We start from the raw sequence: 15,483 nt of genomic DNA, 5'->3' as shown, positions 1-15,483 counted from the left end.
TGCAAAATTGGAGCAATCAAAATCTAAAAATGCTTGTACTTATCAGCACAGAGGATGTATCTACAGGCCTTTTGAATAATTTTGAATAATTAAAATATTGAAATATTTTTGTCATGTGGCGCTTATCACAATGTGTTTAATTAAATAACTCTATTCCCTCTTTTTTTTAGGTGTCCCATGCTTTGCTACACTTTGTGTCATACCATGTTTTCAAAAAAATCACTTTTGAGTGATTACTGAGGTTTAAAATAACCTATTGCTACAAGAATTTTCAATTAAACTCTATTTTTTGGCAACAATTCTTAATGTGAAATGAATACCAAATTGATTTCCATTCATTTCCAAGATAAAAACTTGCAATTTTGAGAACATAACAGTCTTTTTTCCCCTCAAAATTGGACTTTATAACTCATAATGGCAAGTTTATATAGAATATTATTATAAAGAATTGGGAGAAAAAAAGTAGGAATTGTAAGATATAAACTTGACTTAAAGGGGTCATCCGATGCCAATTTTCCACAAGTTAATATGATGCTTTAGGGTCCAAATGAAAAGTTTGTAATATACTTTGATTAAAAATTCTCTGTGGTAGTGTAAAAAAAACACTCATTTTACCTGGTAAAAAATGCCTCTGTTCTCAGCAAGCGATATCAGTACCTAGCTCTTTAAATGATATGAACCTCTGCTCACCCTGCCCTTCAGTTCTGTGAGGCGTGTCATTACATAGCACACGGGGTGTTGCAGTTTACTTTTCACCAGTGTTGTTTTCGTCAACGATGACGATGACGATGACGAAATCATTTCGTTGACGCCACTTTTTTCCATGACGATAACGAGACGTTGACGAGATAAAATTGGCTCCTTGATGACTAAAACATGACGAGACGTGTGTGAGTTTTCGTTGACGAGACGAGAATAGACGAAAATGTTAGTGGGTGGTCCGTCAGTCGTTTAAAATGCATGACATTTCTGCTTATTGTGCATGCCAATTAAAACCGAAAAATATCTGCCGCTATGGCAAGCCGTTTTAGCATTAAATACTCTTTGCCATACTACTATGGCAAGCATTCCATCCTTGTTTGTCTTTTATGTTTTAAAACATTCCTTCATTATTGTAATTATTGGTAAAAAATAGTCGATCCGGAAGCTCACATTGTGTTGAACTATAGATCTGCTATTTTCAGAACTTATAAGTGACACTACCCAACAGCAAAATACTAACTGACCTACATTAATTTCTTAAAAGACTACTTTTTCCCCTTTTTTTTTGACTAAAACTAGACTAAAACCTTTTTGACTTTTCTTCTACTAAAACTAGACTAAAACCTTCTTGACTTTTCGTCGACTAAAACTAGACTAAAACCTTCTTGACTTTTCGTCGACTAAAACTAGACTAAAACCTTTTTGACTTTTCGTCGACTAAAACTAGACTAAAACCTTCTTGACTTTTCGTCGACTAAAACTAGACTAAAACCTTCTTGACTTTTCGTCGACTAAAACTAGACTAAAACCTTCTTGACTTTTCGTCGACTAAAACTAGACTAAAACCTTTTTGACTTTTCGTCGACTAAAACTAGACTAAAACCTTCTTGACTTTTCGTCGACTAAAACTAGACTAAAACCTTTTTGACTTTTCGTCGACTAAAACTAGACTAAAACCTTCTTGACTTTTCGTCGACTAAAACTAGACTAAAACCTTCTTGACTTTTCGTCGACTAAAACTAGACTAAAACCTTCTTGACTTTTCGTCGACTAAAACTAGACTAAAACCTTCTTGACTTTTCGTCGACTAAAACTAGACTAAAACCTTCTTGACTTTTCGTCGACTAAAATTGGACTAAAACTATCACATATAGAAGTGACTAAAATTTGACTAAAACTAATAACCATTTTAGTCCAAAAGACTAAGACTAAGACTAAATCTAAGATGGTTGTCAAAAACAACACTGCTTTTCACTCGGGGTGGGTCTATGCTAAAACACTACTGTCTATCAACTATCGCAGGAGCGGCCTCTGTCAGTGTTACGCCACAACGACAGGCATGTGAGAATGGCTCGAAATGAGAAGAGGCAAATTATTTTACTAAATTAAAAGAAAACTACTGGGTGGATCTTTGTCATTCTAGGGTGGTTGTGTACACACACTCCTAACACACATTTCAGTTCAAACAGCTTGTAAAAGTGCATGTGGCACTGGATGACCCCTTTAAAAATTTCAGTATTAGGAGAAGGATAGAACCTTGCAATTGTGAGAAAAAAGTCAGAATTGCGAGTTTACAAAATATTTTCTCAGAATTGCAAGATGTGAAAACGAAATTGCGAGAAAGAAAGTCAGAATTGTGAGACAAAAAGTCGCAATTACCTTTTTTATTTTTTATTCAGTGGCAGAAATGGGCATACATTGCAAATTATTTGCGATTTACAAAAATGTCTTTGTTGGCGTCTGTGGTGTTCTTTTTTTGATAGGCTAAATGTCCTCAAGGCTTACTGGGTAGGGAGCATAAATCCATAAACACTTATTGTCTTTTATTTTTTTCATCTACGTCTAGTGAAAAAGGCAGCTGACCACTGGATCCATTCTACTTCCATCAGAAGTGGTCATTTCTTCTTCTTTAGACCTGACAGTTGGCCACTTCAAACACAATATCATATCACCGTCTACACCTGTGGCCCTTGGTCTAGATCTAGAAGAACAGTTTGTTCCTTGTTCTGAATGGTTTCTTGGACACAAGGTTAAGGTATTATTGATATACTGCACTAGAAAGACAAGTAGAATCAGCCAGGTGGAGTATCAAACCCATTCAGGTTTTGTACAGCTGAATTGTATCTGACTGTTTTGCAGTGGCTTCTTCAAAGTAGGCTGATATAGTGTGAGGTGTAATTTTGACGTGTTAAGAGAGTGTAAATGGAAGACAGCAGCTCAGGCTCTCAGGTGCCTCATCCAGGCTGATCACAATCATCATCACGTTGCTCTTGAGTCACGTAGTCCTACAATGAAAGGTTGCCGTGTCACGACATGACCTCTGATTGAATCAGGTGAAAGTGAACCATTGGTTGTGAACATGAATTGAGTGTTTAATAAACTACCCACACATACTGAAGTCATGAAGGGTCACCATCAGTGACACATGTAGGGTTAATACAAGGTCAAGGAAGATGCAGCATTGTGTTACACTGAATTGAAACATATTTTTATCACATTGGTCTGGACAGGACCTACTTATTTTTGAGCAATTAATCCTTTTGATGATAATTGCAGTGGATCTCAACTGGTGCGTCTCACCACAAAAATGAGTCACAGCAACTTGTAAAGTTTTTTTTATGAAGCCAGTTGTGTTCTTTATTTTTGATATCTTAGGCCTGTGCCTCTAAAATATCTCAAAGTTTGGAAACAATTGTTTTTTGAAAACTTTCTGAAAATGTTCTCAGCCTCAAGCCATCCAATATGTAGATGAGTTTGTTTCTTCATCAGAACAGATTTGAACAGATCTATAAATTAACGTTATGTGAAGTGAAAAGCTGCATGTTTGTCTGAAACGAATCCATAATTGAGATGTTTTCACCTTGAAACTCATTGCTTCTGTTTAACATACAAGTCCATAATCCATAAAAACTTGTGCTATCAATCAATTAAAAAAACAACATATTAATCACATTTTTTTCAGAAATTAATCACGAATAATCACAATTTCCTCCCCCTAATATTTAATCGTCGACTATAGCCATTCAGTATTACAGTATAATCGAGAGCTATCAATTTTAACATTATTAGACTTTAAAAAAACAATCTTCACATAAACCCATTATTTACCTGTGCTCTTCTGCAAATAGGAAAAATACTAAAATGTAATAAAGTTATCAAACAATAAATACTAAATTAAATATAGATGAATCCTTAAAGCTACAAAAGTTATTGATTTCCTTTTTTCTTTCTTTCTTTGATTAACAGACATCACAGCAACTGGGTTATTAATCTAGGGCAAGGCGTTTCCATCATGCAAAATGAATGACCGCTGCTGACGCAGCTGAGTGACTGAGTATGTTGTATGTTGCGTTGCTTAAAATATTTTATTCCATGGAATGTCTGGATACTGGATTCTGATTGGCTGGCAGGTGTGCAGTAAAACCGTTTAATGCACAGGTAGTTCCAAGTCAGTTTAATCACCGTTCTATATTAATGCGCTGCTTTAATTGATGCACGCAAAAGCACAGAGAGAGAGAGAGAGAGAGAGAGAGAGAGAGAGAGAGAGAGAGAGAGGTCGGAGATCGCATTGTGCTGCGCACATACATAAACTTCTTGTCAGCGTTTGCCTGCAATCCTTATTAAAATAGCCTAGATACTAGATCGCTACATTATATTCCTCAGCAACGGGGTGGTAAAACTGCTGTTTTTTAATGAATTGTTGTTTGTAGAGAGAGACGCACAGCATGCAGGTACGCACGCACATTCACATACACACACACGCAACTGTCATCTCTCTTGCCTTCACACTCTCTCTTGGTCGATCGACAATCTACTGAAACAAATGCTATTTTTCATTCAAATAAATGTGATTTTACCGGACTATTTAATCTCTGAGTCTGATTTGAAGCGGGCAGAATGCTAGAGCTGCGTGTCATAACTGAAGAAAATAACCGTCTTTTTTATCCATTCAGTCAAATTTTGCGCTGCAAATATCAATCCTAGTTTTTAATTCGTCTATAACCATGGAATAAGCGGGATAATCAACGGCTTGCCGTGCGTTAAAGGATTTAAAATGCACTTCGCGGAGGCAACCACCCTCCGCTTGCCGTCGGGCGGTTATTAGCCTCCACGTCGTGCATTTAAAATCCTTTAACGCACGGCAAACCGTTGATTATCCCTTACATAAATTACAGCACAGTAAAGCCTTTATAAATTAAATAAAATGTATACAAACCTTTATTTCACTAAAGAAGTTCACCAAAGCAGCAGCGACGATAACCGCCCTATCCTGTAGAGGACTCAAAATGCCCACACTCCCACTGTAACTCAGCAGCTGGGTTGTTTTGTCAGAGACAGGCTCAACTCAGCGGTTGGGTAGAACAAATAAGCCAGCATTAAAATATTAAAAATAACCCAACTAAATGACCCAATATGCTGAACTCAGCCTTTGGGTTAAAATAACCCAGCAGGCAGAAAAACTACCCATCACCTGGGTAAAAATATTACAAACAACCCAATAAAAAGACCCAACAGGCTGAACCCAGCATTTGGGTTAAAAAAATAACCCAGCTTTTTTAGAGTGTAGTTTTCCATACCTGTGTTAAATGTAAAAGCTAGTTTGACCTTTACAGTAAAAACCGAGAAAATTTATTTTTAGTAAGTTTGTACATGAATGACTACAATAATATCTTTAGCACATAATATAAAAGGAACTGATCTCCAAGTAGAAAATGTATGAGGGATTTATAAATGGCTCTATATTGTAACTATGGCTTCTTCAGTGTAAAACTTCACACATGAATTCTGTGAGAGATAGGGAGTGAAAAATAACAGGTTCTGACAGCTCGATAGTCCTCTGAAAGAACTGAATGTGAATTTCATGTTATCCACGGGCAACATTTTTTGGTACTGCCATTCAACACGTCTGTAAATGAATGAATAAAAAATTACATTTTGTTTTGCATCAGCTTTTTTCAGATATAATTAGCGGTATTCTTTTGAGTATACACATTACGCCTCTGCAAGACTGTGCAGTATGTCTGACAGTGTGAGGGAGATGGAGTGCAGATGTCCATGATGACTCATATTCATGAGTCAATACAAAGTCATTTCGTCATTTCTGTTTTAATAGAAGGGGAGGCTCAGGTAGAAAAAAGTGTGCTGACGTTAATTCCTAGTATAAAACTATTTTTGCTCTGCATTAGACCATTGTGACAGTTAATTGTCTCACTTTCTGGCCAGTAGTCATAATAAAAAGTGATTTTTAGCTGAACAATGACAAAGTGTTGCCATTTAGATTTGACCTTTTGGAAGGGGAATTGTAAAGCAGACTGAGGGGGAATTCATTATTAATGAATTGTGCCTGCTGATTGAACCATTTAGGAACATGTGCTGCCTCTGTTGTTTTAGAGGCCAATTCAATATGTGCTCTATTATTTGAATCATGCAATGTATTTGTGACGTCGTTCTGTGAACCAGACACCTGAATTGGATTTTTAAGGCAAGTCACTACAGGCAAAAATATAGTTCCCCTTCGGGAACATCGAGCTGCATCGGAACGCTTTGGGAATGCCTCCAGTGTGACCATGCTCTGAATCACATGTGTAATCAGTCCAATAGAGAAGCGCGTGTGAAGTCACAGACAGGGTGACGTCAGGAACCAGGAAGCTATAAAGCATGTGCTCATCTGCTAGACGCCCCGCTTGTGCCGTCTGGCCTGTTCAGCGACACTGTCCCATCAGTCGTCGACAGGTTTCAACAGTCATGGCAACAGGCGGCGGTGTTCCAGAGATATCTTCCTCGCCGTTCTAGCTCTGGGGCTGCTGGACGGGAGCAGCCCCGCCCGAGTGCTCACTCCTCGTACCACGATGAGCAGAAGCGGAGTGTCGCCAATCGGGCTCCTCCCCAGAGAGAATGGGAGTCCCGTAGGCGCTCCAAGTCGGGGGCTTCTAAGCCGAAGACCGACCTGAGGGTCCTTCTTCAGGCAAAGAAGTCCTCGACGAAGAAGCCCTGATGGTTGTGGCCCAGAGCTTCTGAGGGCAGACCCCCCTGGGGAAATTCTACCAGCACCCCAGTGCCCTCGAGAGATCAGTCTGCCAACCCTGCCACCTTCGGTGCTTCAGGGCGCAGCGATCTCTCGCAAATCTCCCTCTCTGCATCCGCCTGTTTGCGTTACGGCGCAGAAGGATTCGCCATCTCAAAATCCATCAGAGGTCAGCCTCGAGAGGCTGATTCCCTTAGTAGATCATTTAGCAGCGTGGAAACTTCTGCCAAATGTATCTCAATGGGTCCTGCAGACTGTAGAAAGAGGTTACAAGATTCAGTTTGGCGCCCGGCCGCCATCTTTTCAAGGGGTTTTCAAGGGGGTACTTCATAGTTCCAAAGAAGGATGGAGGCTTGCGTCCAATTCTAGATCTCAGACTGCTCAACCGCGCAGTGCTGAGACTCAAATTCAAGATGCTTACTGTCAACCACGATGCGGGCACAGATGTCTCCCATCGGATAGAGTCGATTCTCAACACAGTCAAGAGAGTCAAAATAGGCTGCTCACTCACTGTAAAGCAGTTTCAGGTTCTGCTAGGTCTCATGGCAGCTGCGTCCAACGTGATTCCTTTTGGCCTGCTGCACATGAGACCTTTACAGTGGTGGCTCAGAACAAGGGGGTTTTCCCCGAAGGGCAACCCACTCCATTTGATCAAGGTCATGCGGCGCTGCCTTCGTGCCTTGGATATGTGGAGGAAGCCTTGGTTCTTCTCTCAAGGCCAGATGTTGGGAGCTCCATGTCTTCGTGTGACACTTACGACGGACGCTTCCCTCACCGGATGAGGAGCAGTCATGAGTGGCCGCTCAGCCCAGGGTCTGTGGACTGGACGCCATCTTACGTGGCATATCAATTGCCTGGAAATGCAGGCCGTGTTTCTAGCTCTGAAACACTTCCTCCCAGACCTGAGAGATAACCATGTGTTGGTTCGCATCGACAACACATCGGTGGTCGCTTACATCAACCACCAAGGAGGTCTGCGGTCGCGCCCCTTGAACAAGCTGGCACACCAGATCCTTGTGTGGTCCCAGGGGAAACTCCTCTCGCTGAGTGCAGTTTATATACCTGGACATCTCAATGTGGGAGCAGACGTCCTGTCGAGGCAGGGGCTGAGGCCCGGGGAATGGAGACTCCACCCCGAGGTGGTGGAAGTCATCTGGAGCAAATTTGGGAAAGCCCAAGTGGATCTCTTTGCGAGCCAGGAGACGACACAATGTCCCCTTTGGTTCTCTCTCAGTCATCCAGCTCCCCTGGGACTACTTTCGCCCTTTCCAAGAGTGGGCTGAGGCAGCTCTTTCTACTCGGGCTACCTTGCCCTTTCTGCAAGTCGGCTGAGGCCGCTCCTTTCTCTGCTTCTCTAGCAGCAATTATTCTGGGCTACTTTCGTCCCTCTCTCCTGCCTCTCGGCAGCCATTTGGGCATTCCTGCCCCTCTCTACCTGCTTCACACAGAGCAGGGCTTTGGAATTCTGGCGAAGGGGAACGCCTCAGGTTTCGTATGAAACCCTAGTTCCTCGAGGGAACGAGACGCTGCGTCGCCTACCACAATTCCGGCATCCCTGCAGCGCTCCTGGTGGCAGAAGCTGCCGGCTGCATTCACCGCACGTGCTTTATAGCTTCCTGGTTCCTGACGTCACCCCGTCCGTGACGTCACACGCGCTTCTCTATTGGACTGATTACACACGTGATTCAGAGCGCGGTCACGCTGGAGGCGTTCCCAAAGCGTTCCGACTAGTGGTGGGCCGTTATCGGCGTTAACGTGCTGCGTTAACGTGAGACTCATGTCGCGCGATAAAAAAAAATATCGCCGTTAATCTATTCTCAAAGTTGGGTTGGGAGCTGGGTCTAAACTACGTAAGATATGATGACTTTCACTTTGATATTTTAGCGCGGATAACGTGTATCTAGTTGAATTGCACTGTAGGGGGCGAGAACAAGTCTTCAACTTCTGTGAAATTACCACATCAAATGAGACGTGCAGACATGGATGCAGTTATGAAGCCGCTTCAGGGCAGGTGCGTGCGTTGCTAGACCCTTTTTACTGGGGCACGTGCCCCAGTGAAAATCTGCTGTGCCCCAGTAAAATCTCAAGTTTGAGTTATAATTTACTTTGATAATCCCGAAATAAAGACATTATACTATATGCAACAACTGAATTGACGCTTCTAAAAGCAACGCAGTTTATTGGAAGACTATGCACGCAGATAGGCTATCCATACCCGCGCGCCTGTGTATTTCACGGGAACGCGCACGTCGTACAGCCTTTTGCGCAGAAGTACTTGGTTACACAAGTTTGTATAGTTAATTGAGTTGTAAATGCAATTGTCAAGCAGTTTGTGATGCATTTTGGAAGCAGGAGATGGGCGCCTGGTCTAATGCGCCACCTGGCTTGAGAAACCCGTTCTCAAAGACTTACTTTTAGTCATTATTTGGGTAGCACACATATTCTGAATGCCTTCAGCAGAATTTAAATTAGCCATTTTAATCTAGATTAATCTAGATTAATTTCAAGATTTAATCTAGATTAATCTAGATTAAAAAAATTAATCTATGCCCACCACTAGTTCCGACACAGCGTCTCGTTCCCTCGAGGAACTAGGGTTTCATACGAAACCCGAGGCGTTTTTTCATGCATCTGTCAATTTTGAGATTTTGGGATATTTGGCCTTTTATAATGTGTTGTTTCACACTAGTGGAATATTTCATACAGTTTTTAATTACAATGTATATGTTTAAAGGAAAAGTTCACGTTCAGAACAAAAATTTACAGATAATGTACTCACCTCCTTGCCACCCAAGATGTTCATATCTTTCTTTCCTCAGTTGTGAAGAAATTATGTTTTTTGAGGAAAATAATTCAGGAATGTTCTCCATATAGTGGACTTCTATGGTGCCTGTGAGTTTGAACTTACAAAATGCAGTTTAATTGCAGCTTCAAAGGAATCTAAACGATCCCAGCTGAAGAAAAAGGGCCTTATCTAGTAGAGATCGACCAATATGGGTTTTTCTATAAGCGATGCGGATACTGATGTTTAGAGGTGAGGGTCAGCCGATGGCCGATATGTGCTACCGATTTTTTTGGCCGATTTTTAGGGCTGATATCTTGAAGTTCTCCCCTTTATTTGCATGCTAAAATGTCACACTAATAATAAGTGGATGCACAGCATTTCTAAACTTAACATCATGAACACTGAACACTGACTTGAACCATCTTAATTTTCTCTCAGATCTTAATTTTGTGCACTGCACAGTATTAAAATAAAATATTTAACCAAAGTTAACCAAACAAATCAAACTGGCCAAGTATTATTTATATATATAAAACAGATAATATAAAAAACTGTCAATCATTTACATAAAAGTTTTAGAGCTGAGATTAATGTTGAGATTAATGTTTTAAATATACAATTTTGAATACAGAAATATTAAATGATTTATAGAACTGAAAGGATCTGCCAGCAGGTGGCGACAAAACACTGATTTAATTACTGAATCTTATCATTCATTTGATTCTTTCGAACAGCTGATTCATTCCTGAATAAAGCGAGTGACTTTATGTATGGAAAATTGAATCATTTCACTGGATTCGTTTAAAAATGCACGTTCATTCATAAATGAAACAACGCTGTTTAAATGGAGATGCGCAGCGGCTCAGTTGTGACTTGTTTCAGACTATTTTTGATGACAAAAGAGAGCAAAATCTTACTTTAGATGACGAAATAAAGCAAAATCAGGCAATAGTGTAATCCGCCTGCCACCCACCCGCACCTATATTTTTCTCTAATTTAGCTGACCGCACACGATCTTCCTATTACAATTATTCTAATTCTTAGTTTTGCATACTGATATGATAAATGGATGGTTCATTTTAACAGCTGATCTGCACATCACTGCACACTTATATAGCCTTAATCACTCGTGCTTTTAAGCCAAATCCATGCTGAAAAAAATAACGTTTACTGAAATCTGGACTTGACCATAGGTATAAACTCGCAGTATCTGGGGTGACGGAGAGGACGGAGCGGGCGCGGGCGCATCAGGTGCAGTCATCAAAATATTTTTTAAAAGAAGCTGGTGCCACGGTTCTCACCACATAACCCAGGATCAGATTTTAGAAAATGTAGTTAATGTTTGCATCATTATTGATTTATCTCATCCGCCCGCGACCCACCCACAAGTAATTAGAATGCATTTTTTTATTACCAGACCCACGGATTATCCTCAGCACCCGTGGATATAACCACCATCCGTGCATCAATGTCTCCGAGTGGGGTGGAGTAACGTAGCCCTCAATCACAACGTTGCCGCCTTCTCCACCCCATGCACAGAGTGAAATTCTATGACTTGGATACAGGAAAAATAAAACAAAACAAAACATAACACTGGGGCTGATATGTTAGCAAGCTGCTGATAGTTTTCGACTACAGTCCTTAAGCTTAACTGCAAGTAAGCAAACCTTCATCCAGCTGTAGCATATGCCAGTTCCTGACGGTTCTACGCTAATCGTTTTTTCTTTCACTAAGTGAAAGCAACACTTCATAGTTTACTAGTAATATATAATAAATATATGGCCATGGGACTTTGAAATATCAGAATTTAAGCCTTACCTTTATCTCTTAGAACTGTTATTGAATCCTACAAAAGTTTTGGTTTGGGGTCCTTCACAGCAGCATGTTGCACCTCACCAATAACACGGGGCTTCCCGCGGACGCACCTGACTTTAAATCGGCGCTACTAAACACGGATATTGGCCGATGCGATATATTAAAAAAATGGCAAATATCGGCCCGATATATCGGCCGAACGATATATCAGTTGACCTCTATTATCCAGTGAAACAAACATAATTTTTCTAAAAAAAAAAATGTACAATTTATATACTTTTTAACCTGAAACACTTGTCTTGTCTAGCTCTGCCTGATCTCTGTGTATTTCAGTTCATGACAGTTAGGCTATGTCGAAAAAGTCCCATCTCAATTTCTCCTCCAACTTCAAAATCACAATACATTGCTGTTTTACCTTTTTTTTTGTAAAAGTTTTTGACCCTCCTTGCACATTCAATTTGTAAACACTGGGTTGGTACTTCTGCAGTGATGTAGAATGATTTTGAAGTTGGAGGAGAAAATGAGATAGGAGTTTTCGACATACCCTAATTGTCTTGAACCGGAGTGAACACAGAGTTCACAAGATGAGCATTTGAGGTTAAAAAGTATATAAATTGTATTTTTTTTAAAGAAAATAACCATTAGTCTTGCTAGATAAGACCCTTCTTCCTAGGCTGGGATCATTTAGAGCCCTTTAAAGTTGCATTTAAACTACATTTTGGAAGTTCAAACTCGTGGGCACCATTGAAGTCTACTATATGGAGAAAAATCCTGAAATGTTTGCTTCAAAAAACTAAATTTTTAATGCGTACACTAGCATATGCATACACAGTCTTTCAACGTATACTCTATTTCATTTGTACACAAACACAGGTGGTCGAAACATGCACTCAACAAAGCTGTATGGCTCCATCACTCTCTCCTCTCCACCTGTAGCTGGTGTGTGGTGAGCGCACCAGCGCCGTTGTACTGTGGCTGCCGACGCATCATCCAAGTGGATGCTGCCCACTGGTGATGGTTGAGGAGAGATCCCCCATATGATTGTAAAGCGCTTTGGGTGTACGGCAATACACAATGAAAGCGCTATATAAATGCATCATCATCATCATCATCATTTATCTTTAATCCAATGTCTGCTCTATTTTTACTCCAAAAGTGACCGATAAAAAATGTCTTTGTACTCTTTTAAACTAAAGTTGCTGGTATCTCTTAACCCTCTCACACAAGCGCTTGTCAGCTGTTGACAGTATGTTGTTGCTTTTGGAGTAATGAAAAGAGGTATCTAATATCCCCTCTGTAAAAATCTTGACTCCAATATGTCAACAAAATATTTTTCTGTCAACAGATTGTTTTCATTTTTAATGTAATCAATCAACTGGGAAAGTATCTATTAGTTACATATTTTACCTTATTCACTTGCATGTGGTGTCTGGATATTTTCCCAGTTATAATGCTGTTCTTCAAAATTTGATGAATAGTGATTTGCATGATTTAATACAAAATCAACTGCCTTACTGAAAAACAAAAAGCACAAAAACACAAGTTTCCCAGCTTATTCTAAGGCAGTTTTTCATTATTTTATATTTTAGTAAATTAGTTGGTAATTCATTTGAATTTGTATAATCTCATTTGTATGTTTTTGTATAATTCTATTATGCCCCATTAATGGTTAAAGATATAGTTCTCCCAAAAATGAAAATTTTGTCATTAGTTATTCATCCTCATGTCGTTCCAAACCCATAAGACCGTTTATCTTCAAAACACAAATGAAGATATTTTTGATGAAATCTAAGAGCTTTCTGACCCTGTGTAGACAGCAATGGTACTACCACGTTCAAGGCCCAGAAAGGTAGTGAGGACATCGTAAAAATAATCCATGCGACATCAGTGGTTCAATTGTAATTATATAAAGCTACGAGAATACTTTTTGTGTGCAAACAACACAAAAATAATGACTTTTTTTGCCATTTCTTCTCTTCCATTTCAGTTTTCGACTTCACAAGAGTACATACATTTTTACATACATTGTGCGAATATCACGAGCAGCTATTTGGCACCACAGGGGTTAAACTTATAGCACTGTAATTAATTCTCAGGTATTTCATGCGAATATACCACTGTTTTATGCCAGTTATAAATCAAACCCAGACCCTTCATCCTCACTGCTATCAACCAAAATAGCCTCATCCTCAGAAAATAGCCCTCCTTCATTTCTCTCCCCTTTGTTTCTAGTGACAGCGAAAGGGCCTATTTTCAAATCTATAATTTCTCGGGGTAATTTGCAGTGTGCATTAATGCAGCACGTCCTGTCGATGCACTTTGATTAGCGTTGGCGTTTTTTGTGTCTCCTTTCACAGTGATGTGATTAGACACACGGGAGATGAAGTACTTCTATGCTATCTACTCTAATTCCCTCCCTTCCCGGCCTTTTGCATGTTTGCTTTTGATATGTCCTTTGAGACCCTGGGGCCACAATAGCATCACGAGTATGGGATCTTTGGTAGTCTGTGCTTATGTGTGTGCTTGTGTAGCCCGGGGTACCGTAGAAAGAAATGGAGGATGGAGTTAACATACTGATGTCAGGAGGCTTGGGGTCTCGACAGTATTGTGATATGGACGCTGATGCGGCCGGTAATTGGTATTTCTCTCAGAGGTGTTTGAAGCAGCAGGAGGTCAGCCATCTTTCCTTTCAGAGAAAGCGGCCCTCAGATGACCCAGAGGCTAGATGAGCTTTTGAGCATTCTGTACATGTGTGCCGGTAATGAGGTGGCAATCTGCAGTGAACTAGATCAACATGTCCATTGGTTATGGATTGTTATTAGAATTCAAGCCATGTGTTTTATGATCTGTGTCCAAGTTTGTGGCTTTTAATGTTCATATTCCAGATTTAGTGTTACAGCTTTTGTTTTTTAAGATTTAGTGTTACATCTTTTGGTTTTAGTTTAGTTTTACTCTGACCACATACAATTTTAGATGATGAATTAATTATTATATGAATTAATCTAAATGTATAAAAAAAACATTGCTAGTACAATATTTTGTCAGCAGTCAGCAGTAATAAATTTAATTATGGTAATGGTGTACATTTTTTGTTTGTCCACATTATTTTATTATATGTAGTGTGACATCATGATAACACTGACTGGTTTACCTCCATTAAGCCAAATTTACTGTTACATGGTGTTTGCATATAAATTAGTCTTAGTAGTGTGTGGACATAACCACCCTACAATGATAAAAATCCATTCACTCCTTTTTTATCCCAAAAAAACCCAAACTGTCTCAATTATCAAGCCGTTTTGATTTTCTGAGCAGTAACACATCATACTGCACTGGCCCCGCCCACAACCGCCGATGGACTGTCATGGATTAGCATATTTACACCCTCAACCAGTTGTACACTGTCCACCATTTTCTCCGCACTTGAGCAGCTGTTTTTGATGGTAACACACAACTGAATACTTAAAAAACAGAAGAGAGGGGTGGAGTGAGCAGTAGCTCATTATCATTTAAAGGGCCATGCACCGAAACCGGTCGCTGTGAACAGAGCTGTTTTTCACAAGGTAAAAAGGGTGTTGTTTTACAGGACCAAAAATTTATTTAACCAAAGTATGTTGCAGACATTTCATGAAGACCCTAAAGAATCATACAAACTTGTGGAAAATGGGCATACAGAGTCCTCTTTAAAAAATGTACACACTGCCAAAACACGCCAGATTTTTGATAAACAAAAGGCGGGTGTGTGTTTGGGAAACCTGTTTGAAAATAGTCAATTTTTGGCAACTTCGTTTGGATTAATTCAGAGTAGTTCCCCCTTCTCTTCTGCTATTTTGTTGGCTTGTCCCTTCAGAAGTATGTTTGTTCCCAGGTGTTCTCATCGACAGTGAAATAAAAAGTGATATCTCAGGAGAATAAGATGGACTTCTTGGAATCCACCTTTAACACTCATCTTTAAAACATGGAGTCCAACTCCTCCTGTCGCCTCCAATCTCGTATGTCCACCTGACTGGACACTAACTCATCCATCTGCCTCCACTTCATCCCACTGATCATATTTCACTGTTTTACTCTCACTCCTCTAAGCTTCACAGAGAAAAAAGCTGAAGAAGATGGAGAGATAGACGATAAAACTTGTTTTGAAAATGACCTTAGCTGG

The sequence above is a fragment of the Garra rufa genome, chromosome 18 (genome assembly GCF_049309525.1).
Source record: "Garra rufa chromosome 18, GarRuf1.0, whole genome shotgun sequence".
Taxonomy (NCBI): Eukaryota; Metazoa; Chordata; class Actinopteri; order Cypriniformes; family Cyprinidae; genus Garra; species Garra rufa.
This window is presented reverse-complemented; position numbering follows the sequence as displayed.